At 43.2% G+C, this 14,479-nt stretch overlaps 1 pseudogene across 1 annotated transcript; it reads left to right on the forward strand.

Annotated features, from left to right (window-relative positions):
• The first annotated feature begins 628 nt into the window (after window positions 1-628).
• On the forward strand, window positions 629-13,986 carry LOC125414075 (uncharacterized; annotated as a pseudogene). Its single transcript, XR_014997096.2, has 5 exons — window positions 629-697; window positions 1,075-1,192; window positions 5,482-5,610; window positions 7,404-7,454; window positions 10,877-13,986. The product of XR_014997096.2 is annotated as an uncharacterized LOC125414075 (transcript).
• The last annotated feature ends 493 nt before the right edge of the window (window positions 13,987-14,479 follow it).

A 14,479-nucleotide genomic window follows, 5' to 3' on the forward strand; every position in this document is an offset into this window, starting at 1 on the left:
CGAGAGGAGGCCCATCACTCTTATCTGGCCCTCTCCCTGAGGCGCATAAGAGACTTTAGGTGTTGTAGCTGCCAGGTTATGGAGCAGCGCGGTGCTCTAGGTGCAGAGCATTCCGCTTGTGGAGGAGTTGGGGTCCGCCTGAGGTTGCGGGGCTTATTCAAATACCGCCCGCTGCTGCTGTGATTCGCGGGGACCCGGCCTCCATATGGTAATGTAGGGCGTGGGGGGGTGGGTGGAGGGAGGCGCAGAGGGGAGGGGAGGAGAAGATGGGGGGTGAGGGCGGGAGGGAGGGGGCTCCGACACCGCGCGCTCTGCTGCCGTGCTGGGACAGAGCACCCGGACCGGCGGCAGCAGCGACAGCGGCGCTACCCACCCTCAACTGCAACACCCTTCGATCCTGGAAACCACCAAGCCGTGGGCCCTCGGGGTAAGCCACAGCGCGCACACCGCAGTGTTGGTGAAGCCAAAGAGGGAGATTAGAAACAGAAAAGATTACAGAGAGATCAGAGATAAGAGGAGTACCTCTCTCTGTCCCTTGTCACACAGCGCGCGTGCACATGCATCTGTACACACATGCATGCTCAGACAGCAATACATTCCACATTCCTTGCTACTTCCAACTAAATACATGCACCGACACTCTATGCCCTGCAGCGTGGCCAGTGTGTTTGTCCTGATCCTGCATAAAAGCGGGCAGGTATGTGCCAAGAAGCCCAGGCAAGAACAAACAGCCACACACAATTGAATTGCAGCCAAACTCAGACATTCAGCTTGCTGAATTGATTCATTCGACCTGGTGCCTCCCACCTCAGCCGGAATTCTGTAACTAGTTACGGAATTCTGCAATTATACATAAAACGTGCTGAAATTTTACCTCAGGAAACGTAATCTTGCTATATATGGTAAGGTAAGGGTGAACCCGGAGGATGGCTGTGTTTCCATTTTTTAATGTTTTACGCATAGCCATCTGACCACTTTTTATTGGGTGACATATCATATGAGCTTGGAAAAACTGTAGCCAGAGGTAAGCTGGAAAATGCCATAAGAATTAAGGGGGCTGAAAATGGATGCTAGACGGTCCAACATGAAAGATGGCATACAGTGTAGGTTTGAAATGGGAGGAATTACTTGTGAATATTTATACACAAAAACCACTGGGGAGGTCTGAGTCTTGCCTTGAGTATCTGTACAGGTAAGTCATTCATAGGAAAACTAATTACCTGTGCATGTACTCGGACTTGTTTAATTGAAAAAGCTGCATGTGTGCACATTTTCTGTTCTTTGTGGTTATACAATTATGGATTGGGTCTTTTTCTTTTACATGATAGCTTTAGGGAATGTTAATATATGATTTAAATATACATATATTCAATAGTTATTGTGCTGAAGAGTTATACTGCCAGGAAAGAAAAATCCTTTCCTATAAACAAGATTGCTAATGCTTGAAATCCAACTCAAGGCCTATATGTGATAAGGCACACCAACTGGATTAATATAGTTAGCTGTTTTGTTTGTGTGTTTTTACTTCAAAGTCTGGAATTAAGGATGCTTTGCAATCAAGATAATGTGTTTCCATCCATATTGAGATAAACTAAAACTCAGTACATTTTAAATACTGCAGACACAACACAACACACAACATGGTTGAAAATGTCTTCCTTGCAGAAGGCTGTCCATTGCTGTGTCTATACATTTTAAAATAGATTTTTTTACATGAAATGCTAGAAAGCAATAGGTGATGAATGCCGCATTCCCTCAGTTAATCAGCACAATTCCTTAGAAATCTGGAATCCCTTCACTCACACGTACTTTTCTCAAATGTATTGGCTCCAACCTGTGTTTCTACTAATATGAAGTTAATCAGACAATCAAACTTTGAGCCTCTAAACGGTAGGCATTATAGTCAATGGAGGGGTATGTAAAGAAAGAAAAAAGAAATGTGTTTCTTTTATGATCGAACTAGGCTATTCTCCAGGTGGTATTGCATACATAACACATATGCATACTTGTAATCTTAAGTAAACAAAAGAAGGAAGGCAATTGTGTATATAATCTAGCTGGAGATAGCAGCAGACACTAGCCAAAAAAAAAAAAAGACAGAAAGGACAACAGAAGCAGATAGACATATAAAGTAGGAAGAAAAAAGGGGGGAGGGGAATCAACAAAACTGCAGAACCAGAAATTTTCAAGGAATTTTTTGAAAATGCAAATATATCTTTACATATGCATCAGTATTAAAAATAATACAGGCTGGACCCAAGAGGAGCAGGAGGAGGAGGAAGAGGAGGAGGAAAGGTGGAGGAGTGAAGGAGGAGGAGAAGGAGGAGGAGAAGGAGGAGGAGGAGGAAAGAATGGAGGCGCCGCGGAGCCCTGATTATGCATGGGCCGGAGCTGCCTCCTCTAACCTGTTCTCGGTGCAGGGCAGCCGGCGGTCCTCAGCCGCCCACAGAACAGGAGCCGAAACAACCGTTCCCGAAGGCTACAGCGTTTATTTTTCTCTTTTGGGGGATTTTGGCGGTTGTTTCAGGGGCTAGCCAACTGGCCCCTTTAATTAAAAGCTTCAATAAAAGGCGATCGCTCCAGGAATGCACCCGCTCCTCTTCGCGCAGGATTTGCATATTTTTTTAATGCCCTAATTTCCTTGATGTATGTAAATGTAGCCGGACGTAGAGGGAGACAGGGAGCTGACGTCAATGGACGTGACCTCGCAGCTAAACCTTGAACGTGAAGCCGGGCTGGGGGAAAACACGGAGCGGCAACCGGTGGAGCCCGAAAGCCTGTGTGGCTGTATCTATCGGTGGCCGAGCCCGAGCGGAGGTGCCACGGGCGCCCTTGCCAGTCCCAGGGGAGGACAAGCCGCTGCCTCATTTCTGCCCGCGGCAGTTGCCCATCTCGCCTGCCTTCCCTCCATAGACACAGACTCTAGTTCTGCGCCTTCAGCCCCACCAAATACAAGTTCTTTTCTTTCCCCAGGAAAAAAAGAGAAACAAACAGACTCACAGACACACACACACCTAAAACAACAAACCAAAAGCAACAGATAACAAACAAAACGAATCCCAAGTGTTTTAAAACAACGCCTGGGTCGCTTGTCAGAAGGAAGATTGACAATGGAACAGTCTTTTTCTTCTTCTTCTCTCCACAAGAAGAGAAAAGGGAGACAACAGACACCAGCAAAGCACTCCTAAAACACGCTGTGCTTGCTACACAGATTCCCAGTAGGGAAAGGTAAATTGCCCAGCCAAATGGTGAGGGCTTCTCTTTTTGGTACCTGTTTACCTGTGAACAAATTATGCGTGTCAGCTTCATTAATAGCAAGCAGTGCCAGGAGCGAGTATTTTACTGTAGTGGGAGTGACGTGTGTGTGTGTGTGTGTGTGTGTGTGTGTGTGTGTGTTGTGTTGTGTATTGGAAGGAGCTTAGGCTGGTAAGCACAGAGGGAGGCGACGTGGGGCAAAGATCACTCTTATTTGGCGAGTTCTCCGGCCAAGGCTGCGGGGCTGGGGCTCGCGTTTCCCCCTCTGAAGAGATAAACCTAAAAGGCTTCCCCTGGACAGCCTGGCCCTTCCTGTGGCATTGTTTGAAGACGGGGACTTGAGGTGGGAGCCATCCCCTTGGCTGCGGCTGGGCTGGGATTAGGCCTGGTGTTTACTTCTAAGAGCTCAGCAGCTTCTGCGTGGAGGCGGCTGGCGCTGGGAGACCGGGAGGTCGCTGGCACCTCCCAGGGCACACTGGCCCCCGCCTGCGACCGCCACCCGCTCGGAGCCGCGAGGGTTGGGTCCTCGGCCGCAGCAGAGCTAAGGACACAAACCTGCCAGCAGGCTAGGAAGAGGCGCTAGAGGCCGCGGTCTCAGCCTCCCAAGGCTGCCGTTTCGGATTCCACCTCGCAGCCCAGCTTTGTTTTCCTGACCTGCTCGCCGCCACTGGGCCGCGTGCCTGCGAGGGGAGTGTGTGCGTGTGCGTGTGCGCGGGGGCGTGCGTGTGCGCGGAGGCTGCGTGCGCGCGCGGCGGGCGGGGAGCCTCCCGCCAAGGACACGCTTGGCTGGCTGTCCTCCGGCTGCGCTAGGCGGGAAAGCTGGGGGCCGCCGGCGGGACAGGGCGTCCGCGACTCTCAGGACAGCCTTCCTTCTCCTCCCCGGGCCACTTAGACAGACCCGCGGCCGTCGAAATTTTCCAGATCACCACCCCCTCCTCGCCCGGGGTCGCACAGGCTCTAACTACGGCCCCGGGCTCTTAGGTATCCGCGCCAAGGCTGCCTCCAGCTCCTGGCGCGCAAATAGGCCCGAGGGAGCACACGGCCCTCTTCGGGACAGATTCCTGCACCGCCTCCCCCTCCTCCCACGCGCCCGCACCCCTGACAGCCTCCTGCTGGTGTTGCAGGATACCCACCTACCCTGAAAGCCCTCACCTTTCTCTTTACACACTTCCAACCCCTCCTCCTGCACCTCTGCACCTCAGCCTTTACACACACACACACACACACACACACACACACACACACACACAAGCTTTTCTTTCTTCACAACCTCCATCGTGCATGCCTGGTACCTTTTCAATAAAACTGGAATTTAGAAAAGAGAAATCCTTATAATGTATTCCTTGCCTTTAGCGAAACACACTAACAATCAGAATGGGAAGGGGGCTTGAACCAATAGACTTTTCATAAGAAAAAAAAGAAAGAAACTCTGCAAGTCAAAAGGTCATTTTTCAAGTTTGTAAATAAAATTGCAAAGGGGACCCCGAAAGAAAGGAAAGAGAAACAGGAAAAAGGATGAAGGAAGGCAGAAAGGCCCACAAGTTAATAAAATGGTCCACTGGGAAAACAAGACAGGGATTCTTTTTAAAATGTGTCTAAGAAACCAAGAGGAGAAAAGCTGGGGTAAAGAGAAAAACGAAGAAAATAAAAGGTAGAAAAGACAAAATAAGTTTCCAAAGAAATGTGTGCTTTGCATCCTACAATAGGAAAATGTAACCATTGCCCCTCCTTGAGACGAGACATTTCTAATTTGTTCCGTCTGTCAGAAGGGGACTATGAGAGGTTTGGGTGCAAATTCATTATCTCTGGCAACGCAGAACGTAGTGTAGGGACTGAAAAAGACCGTGGCAATGGATGAACAATAGGGCTTCAGTTCATCAGTAACAAAAGCAGTGGGGAAATTGGTTGAGTTTCAGAGCACGTCCTCCTCGGCAGAGGGGGCTGGACTAGACCTTGGACAGCCCCCCCAAAAACTTGCCGAGCCTCGCACACACCACTTCACTCTGCACTCCGAGGCTCAGGGAGCAAGTCCTTGGAGTGGGGGGGAAAGTTGGCTTTTTCCCCCTCCTTGGTCTTTTGCGCCCTTCTCTCTCCCTCAGAAGAGAAGAGCACCGTAAACTATTTTAAACGCAATCGAGGAAGAATCGCCCACCATGTGGAATTGAGCGGCAGTTTTAAATGTGCTGATCTGAAAAAAAAAATTTTTTTTTCCCTTCTTTTTTGGAGACGCCTAAAGGAGCCTGCTTGTGTGCTGTGGCCATGTTCTGCTGTGACTGGATCTTGTCTTCTGCCTGGAGCCTCAATTTCAGTCCGACTGGATTTTGGGAACAACACTGCCTGGCACAAGGACATCAAGTGAGTATCTTGGCTGCGTGAAGGCTGCAAGTCCAGGTTGCGCTAGGCCCTCTTGCCGGTAGTTGTCCGGTACCCACACCAAGACTCGGCCAAGGGCCGCTCCGATGGCCAGTCCGGAGCTTTGCTTTAGCTAATTGATTGTGTGTCTCCGTTGCCAAACCTGTTGATCTTGTGAGTTGTCCGAGCCAGGACTGTTAATTATCCTTCGGGCTGACCCCTAATCGCAGAAAGATGCCAGGAAAAATTCGCACAGGGAAAAGAAATTTTGTATGTAAATTTGTGGTGTCTGTAGCCGGTCTTCTCTTAGATGTAGTGCTAAATACAATTGTGTTTTGCGTTATTGAATTCTGGGATCTCATTTTGAATAATTTGCCTATTTTGAATCGCCCCAAAGTTTCAGTTACCGGGCACAGAAGCCACTGTTTGATTAGATCCTGGTGTAAAACTTGTATAATAGCTAACTATATATGGGAAATTTTCTCCTTTTTGTCGCTGCTTTCTGAATTTTGGAGAGGAGAGACGACTATACAGGGCTAGCTTTACCCGAAATGCAACCTTTATGGTTAGTTACTGGAACTTGGAGCGCTTCTGCTTCAGACACCTCTGGAATCCAAGCGAAGACTGCCCTTCGTTTGCTTAGAGCCCCAAATCAAGTGAAGGCAAGACCTTTCGGAGTATATGCAGAAAATCCTGAGCGAGGAGAACCATAGCAGTGCATTTTTGCATTAAGATCTGCGGTGTTTTCCTCTTGCAAATGGGCCGACGGTGATTGAATAGAGTACTGTCTGAAGGGGTCAGGGCAATTCAGTGGAATCGATCAGAAGTTAGACCTCAGGCCTGTCAAGTCACGGCCACGGCCGTGGGGTGGGGGTGGGGGTGGGGGTTTAGAGCTGTGACTGCCTTGGGCCTTCAAGGATGAAGTCAGACCGTTTTCTCCCTCTCTTGGTGCCCACACCTGCCCACCACCTCTGTCTCCACCTTGGCACCAGTAACTAGGGCGATGGCAGAAAAGAGCCACTGTAGTCAGCAGAATTGAACAGGTGCAGTACTTTCTTTTCGCGAAAAACAACAGCTCCACCCCTATAGTCCAAAATAATAGTAAGCACCAAAAAATCAGTTTTAAAAACCCAATCTATTTTCGGGAGTATGTAAGACTTCCTAATATTGGATTGTGGGGGTGGGGGAAGGGTATAAAATCCACCACTTTACAGCAATCAGGTTTTACATTATTCATTGATTTACTGAAGGAAAGAGCCAATCAGGAGCCATAGATATGAATGCTCATCTCACTGTGCTGTGTGGCCTTACAGTAAACTATTTGCATCTTTTTAATGGATTAGACATTTATCCTGGGATTCCCATTGTCTGGAAGGCCAGGAAATTCAGTCCCTTAAACATTTAGAAAATAAGACTTTGTTCCAGACTTAAAATCCTTGCATGGTGGGGCTCTCTCTTCTCTTTTGTATGGCAGGTTACAAGGTTCAAATCCCTAATGTTTCTTAAGTCTCTCTTCTTTCCAAGCTAAAAATAAAAGGAGAAAGAAAAATTAATTTCCCAAACCCCTCTAGATTCTGCACATTTTGCATTCCCATTATCATGCATGTCTCCATTTAAATGCAAATTAGCATATTTAACCCTGTAGGTGCTAAAGCCCAAGAAACACAGTACTGGTGTTTTATATAATCTTTTGGTATTTTAAGGAACCACAGCAATTGTAATACTTTAAGATAATCTATATATGACATATATATGTATATAGACTATGATCATTTGTTTTATTGCCTGTTTTTCAGATGAGACTTCAAAGAAGCATAGAATGAATAGACTATTCAATCAAACAAAGGTAATTTAAGATTTTTTTACTTGATAAAATATGACTGATGTACAAAGCCAAAATAGTGTATTGTTTACTGGCGGACAGCTCTGTAGTGTAATACATATTTCCCCTTGCAACAGAGAGAATTCCAGAAACATCTAAGTTTCAGTATGTTCAGTTGTTTCTCTTACAGGAGCCTTTGTGAATATGTATTAATATAAACATATATGTATATGCATAAAGCATAATACACATATAGCCTGCAACAACCTATAAGAAAGAAGCTCATATTCAGAAGAAAGAGTAAGATACTTTTATTGTAATGCAAGTAGTGTAAGTACATTATTTGAACCATGGACATTGCTGTAAAAAAATGGCTTTTTATAAAGACAATAGTAGTATTGACTGTACTAATAGACCACAGTTTGCACACCTATAATTCTTACAAACCAAATATTTAAAAAGGGTTAGTGTTAGACTAGTTCTTTATGTATTCTGCATTAATGTAAATGGGATTTAGAGATGTTCTAAATATTGATCGTAAACCAAATGCATTTGAATTAATTAAATAGACTAATTCTGACTCAAATATGGAGAAATAATAACTTTTTATTTTTAACCAGCAGAGACTGTTTATTCCCAAGCAAACCAGGATGCTTTGAGTCATGTTTCAGAAATTTGAAGAACTATAAAAAGATCAGAACAAGCGTGATAGTCACATCCTAATCTACTAGCTACTAATGTAAATTCATTAGAGAATGGGCAGGAAGGCCCTTTGAATTCATATATCCTTCAGTACACTGATTTTCAAGTGAATATTCTGTAGCTCAGCAGATAGCTTTTTAAAAGCAAAAATACCTGACTTAAAAGTGTGTTGTTGAGAGCTTCTCTTCACATGTGACATTGCTAGAATTCCTTGGAGCTGTGTGATTGTAACATATTGGGAGGTGTATATGATAATACATATAAGAAACCATGTTGTAAACCTTTGCAGTATTATAAATAATCAGGCACTCAGGTTTAATCTTAGTGTATTTAATTTTCTTCTGAGAGTCGAGGTTGATACAAAAATAAAATATTTAATTGGCAGCATGGTTAATAAACAGACGGCCCATAATCCTCATCTTGGCTCATTTCACTTATTGGGGTTCCCATGATGAATCTGTTTTGAATACAAAGCATGGAGACCAGGCTTAGAGTAAGTTGTCATGACTACATAGCCTTTCCTGAGAAGACGCTATTTGAAGACAGCATCCTCTGCAGTTTCTAATGGCAGAAGCATCCAAACATTCAGTGTGTTAACTCTCATTGTAGATGCTGTTTCTAAAAATCACATTTTATTGTTAAGTATGGGAATATAGTCATAATAATTTTCAAACTAAAAAAATTGAGAGTAATACCCACCCACCCACAGATCAATATATAGCTTGCCCTAGACACATGTGAAGCAAAGGGGATCCTAAAAACATTCTTGATTTCTTGGGCTTTGACTTGAAGAGTTGAGTAGATTTGATCATTTGCTTGCTTTATGTAATACCTCCCAGATCACTAATTGCCCTGCTGCTAGTTCTTGGAAAGCAAGGCCATAGTGCTCCTTAATCTTCCAAGCTTCCAAGCTCATTAGGACTTTACACAATGTCAGAAGTGGCATGTGCTTCTGTTTATGTTGTGACCATATGGTTTAAGAAGGAAGAAAAATTCCATGAATGTGTTTTCAAAATTGGAATTGTAGTTGACATGTGCATTTTATTTCTGACTTCTTGTTAATGATTTGATAAGAAATATAGATAAGTTCTTTACACATCTTAATCTTTTCTAAATAACCAGTAAAAGAATACTTAAGATAAAAGTAAACAAATTAATCTAAAGATAAATTGGAACCTCTGATACTCAGCTATATCGTAATTGGTGTGATATTATGTCTAAAACTCTTCACTGGATATTTTTCGTGCACAAAAAACTTGTCAGTCTCTTTTACAGGGTTTATATTTGTGTGCTCTGTATGTGGTTGAATAAGTATGTTCTCATTCACATCTTAAATGAATAAATTAGTGAACTGAGAAAAATGTATGTTCCAAAAATTGTAAATCTAAAAATATTTAGTCTTTGTAGAAAATGGATGCATCATGGAGTTGAGAGTATGGTGACCCCCTGGTGATTTGTGCAATGGATAATAAGAATTATTAATTCTCTTTTAGTAAGTAACTGAAAGAAAAGCAACACCACAAAAAATAATTAGTAATTTTGAATTATACTTCACAATGTTATCTACTGAGGAAATGCCTCCTACATAGATTACCACGGATATTTTGTAAAGAGGCATCTGAATGTTAGGTATTACAGATGTGTTAGAGAGATCATCTATTATAAAGGATAGAAAAGAAAAGACCCCTTTGAAGTGATTTTAAAGTCACATTTAAAAACTTCTAAGGCCATGAATGAAGCCAATTAATTTATTAAATTCTGTTTCTAGATAGGGAGAAATATGAGTGGGTGGGGCAAGGGCAGGTGAACTGGTACCATGCTCTTCACATCCAGCTGTTTTATCTGCATTTTCAGGAGACAATAATTTTGTCCTAATTTCATGAGCAAGTCTAGTGCATATTTTTCTGGTATGAAATCTGATGTTTAAAACAGTAGACAAAGGCTCAGCATTTTTTACTACAACAGAGTTGTGTACATTAAAAACTATTGCTGCAATGTTTACCTGTCCTACATTCTAACGTGCACACCCTTTATATGCAGTCATTACAAAAAAAATATGACGCTCGTCTGCTTAGGTTGTTCCGTTTGAACTTCCAGAATATGTTGCCCTATCATCATGGTACGCAGATAGAAATATGACTGAGCTGTGAAGCCATTAAAAAACACAACACCAACGCAAATTGTCAATGTAATCACACATCAACTCACTGGGTGTTACAGTGCTGAGTCCCAGTTCCAGAAACGAGGCCCTGCTTTAAGCAATAGTAAAGTGCCTTCCATTCGCCTGCCTATGCAATCTGCCAGAAGAGAAATGCAGGCAAAGACGTCCCCCAGATCTGAAATGCTTTTATCTGTCCTTAGAGAGAGATTTCCTCCAGTCTTTGTATATTAGAACGATCTACACTAGCGCCGAAGAGGTAAAAGGCCGTGGGTTGCTTTTCCAGGAACAGTCGGTAGAGCTAGTGGATGAAATGATGATTGAGAAAATAGGGCTTGTTGCAAAACTGCCGCTGCGTCGTCACCACCGCTGCTGCAGCCGCCGCTGCAGCCTCCTCTACTCCTGGCAGCAGGCTGGGGCAGTAGGCTGATCACTGATGCATATCAATAACCATGTACTTGAGATTTCTCATGACATCATCATTACCTTGGTCTCCAGCGGTCTCAAACCTTTGACCTTGCCGGGCTGGTCCACAATTTGGCAGTGAAAGCCCTTCCAATGATGGCCCTTTTCTCCTTCTTTCAGACCGGGGGCAGCAGTACGCCAGCAAGACAGCATCTTCTTCCCAGCCTAGAAGTCTTGAGAAATCGAGGATCTCCCCCTAAAACATTCACATACAAGATATGTGCAATCAAGCTGCCAGCACTTGGTAAAAGCTCATGATGCCTAACCCAATGATCCGGAGCAGATCTTTGAATCAGCTGTCACTTCTATAGAATGGGATTTCCCCCCTCTTCCTCTTTAACCAGCGCTGGAAAACTGCCGATGGCTTTACACATCTCAGTAGAGGAAGGCTAAAGAATCTTACGTGAGAACGAAGCAATTTACAATGCAAATAGAGGCCTGTGAAGGGCTGGACGCTGCTGCTCAGTGGAACAGCTTGCTACACCTTAGTCGCTGGTTCTTACTTTCTGATATTAATAGATGAATTGTTGGCTAACGCGGCTGGAGATTACTTGCTGGAAGGGAAAAAAGTTTGGAATAAACTCTGAATGCAACAGATCTTATCTGGATGTTTTAGCCGCAGACACTAAGACAAAAACCAGGTCATGTTTGCATGAAAGGAGGAATCTTAAATGCGGCAAATATCCTGGAGGACTACACTTGTCTAAATCCAGAGTGGATCGGGATCTGGAGTCCAGCCAGAGGAAGACAGCCTTGTGAGGGAAGTGAGTTGTTATCTTTGGTTATCTAGCTGTATGAGTGTATTGGTCTTCATAAAGCTAGATAACCGAAAGTAAAAACTCCTTCAAGATCACCGAGAGCTGCCAAGAATGAAAGACTACAACCAAGAGACAGTAAAAACGAGAAAGGTCAGGAATGCTTATTGAATCTAACTTTTTTGTGCTTATGATTAAAAGTGGGATGCAAGGAAATTAAGGGACACACATTCTGAAATTGAAAGGGCCAGGTTTTGAGAGGGGCCGTACACTTAGAGGAGAATTGTGTTGTGTTTTTATGAGTGAAGATGCATGTACTTCTCTATATTGTTCTATTTTTGAAACAAACGTTTACACATGAGAATGTTTTTCTTAGAAAGCTGTTATAGTGATGCCTGATACCTCGTTTAAAAATGATTTCATAATTATGTAGATTTGGGCAGTTCCCTTTTGAGGCCCCTCCCTCAAGTTTGAAGTTTGTGCTTGGAAACTTTCTATGTATTTGGAGTTGTACATTAAATTCTATGAAGTTAGACTTTCAGTAAAGCTTATACTGGAAGGTTAATAATTTATATCTCTTGAGGCCTTAGAGCTAGCAGGGAAAACGGGGGGGGGGGCGTCTGATTTTTATTCTTCTATTCAAAATACAAGGACAGATGCTTCTCTGTTCCGAGAGGGTTTCCTTGAGGAAGCTACTGAAGCAGAAAGACATGATGGAGACGAGATCGCCTCCCCTCTTGTCAAAGTGTTAAAAAAATGTTCTGTCTTACTCTGCGCCTAGCATTGGAAATGAAAGTGACATTTACGCCACAACCCACGTGTGCGCCTCCTCTCTTTTTGTTTAAGGATGATCAGGTCTATCCAGGAAACAGCTCTGGCATCCCAAACTGAAATAATTAGGACGTATATAGACCTGACAAAAATGGAAAGGGGGTGGGGAATCTGAGGGTCTGTCTTGCCTAATTGATTCCGCTAAACGGAAAGCAGGAGATGTGAACGGCAGGACGCTCCGATTCCCACGCTCGGGGGCAAGTGGTAAAGCCTGGTCGGCAGCCTATGACAGACAGCCCTGTTGGGGGGCAGGGGTATGGAAAAAAAACATCAAGCGCATACACCACACTCATCTCCATCGCTGAAGAAAGTAAAGGCATTTCCCACCCACAGCCATCTGCAGCCTCCCAAATGGCAGCACCAACTGGCTGATGGTTGTTACGTACTGTTTCTGTTAGTTTTTCAACCACTGTTTAATCTGGCCATGATTAAATTTGGCTTTCTCCTTGGGTTGAAATTTTCATGATCTAAGGAAAGAAAGTGGGAAGGGATGCCAAGAAAGTCTGTCAGAGAAATCCTCAGCCTGTGGCTAGGGCCTTGTGGTTACGTTTTGACTTCTGTTTGGGCTGTGTTATATTTTAAAGTCAGTCTCATAGCACTCATTATGACTTTGTCGAGTTGTTTACTTCTTTCTGTGACACACAGGAACTTGGCCTACTTATGCTAATCTACATCCTGGAAATGAAGCTGTGAAGCCATCAGCTTGTAGAAAGTTGATCACAATCACAATGTGTTTAAAACTAGTTTTAGAAGTTGATCACAATCACAATGTGTTTAAAACTAGTTTTAGGACAGTCTTAGCACAATTTGTTCTACACAGCATTTTCTTTTCTTTCTTCCTCTTCTTTACCTAAAAATTACTACTCCTACCATAAACTTTGAGGTTTTGGAGAAGTCTATTATAATCCTTCTCTGAAATTCCTTATATTTTGTTACATGTTATCAGGCAAACATTTTTATAGGCGTTTGCACATAAATACAATCATTGCAATAAAAAATGTCTAAAATTGCCTGTTATCTTCCATATGGCCTAAATTAGTGATACTTCCAAATACATAATTTTTCTTCAGAGACAGTGCATTTTTTTCTTTATTGCTTCAACTTTTTATAAGATTGAGATTGGAAAAGTCTGTAAAACCCCTGTTAGCTTAAAGCTGAGACTTTAATAACGCAATTTCTCAGTTTGGCTGCTGAACACGTGCCAAAGTTTTACTATGGTAGAGACTGTTGAGGAGACTCATGTTTATTTACCTTTGCAGCGCTGTTTGTGCAAGTAAGCTTTCATTGTAAAGTGCCTGTGTTCCTTTCATTTGCCCCGTGTCCAGGGGTGCTATTTACCTAGAACCATTGTCTACTACAATTAACATTTACATTACAAAGTGTGTGGTTTTCTTTCTCAAGGAGGTTCAATTAAGGCAATAAGGTGTTTGCTGGGGAAACCTATTGTTTACTCAAAGCACTCAATGGAGTCAAATTACTGAAGTTTTTGTCTACATCTCGGTCGTTTATGTAAATATGTTAACTATAACATCTAAGGAAAATAAACAATATTAAAATTATGTCTTTGCCATTGTCATACCAAACTTGCTTTGTATCATACTAATGCTGCATAACTTATCGATCAATAAAAATACATTTCAATGTTATTTTCATTTTATTTTTTGCTGTTCCACTCCTCTTGCTGCAACATGTCCCAAATTTTCTTTTTTCTATTACACATCAAACTTCTGACATTTTGTTTTATTTTCATGTGTTGAAGGGCGTTCCATATCTGAGCATGAGTCTCAAGGGTGTCCCCGGTACTCTCTACAATGGCCTTCTCATCAGGTGATATTTCTTTGAAATCTGGAATATTCTGCAGGCATGCACATTTAAGTCAAAAGAAGTGTAAATATCAGTTAAGTAGTTCTTTGAAAGCTAGTTTTACCATTGGCAGGAACCGGATCAGGTTTATTTAGCATACCCCTGCATTGTAAACCAGTTGGAGTGAAGTTGCGGCCTGCGTGAGTATGCAAGTTAACTAGTGGGAACCAAGGCAGCCTTTGTGAACGACGAGCAGCAGATTGCTGTGCAAGGCCAATGTTAAAAAGGCAGCTGAATTTAACACCATCTGGAAGAAAAGATCCCTTCACGACTTTC

This window comes from Myodes glareolus, chromosome 15 (genome assembly GCF_982192425.1).
Source record: "Myodes glareolus chromosome 15, mMyoGla1.1, whole genome shotgun sequence".
Lineage (NCBI taxonomy): Eukaryota > Metazoa > Chordata > Mammalia > Rodentia > Cricetidae > Myodes > Myodes glareolus.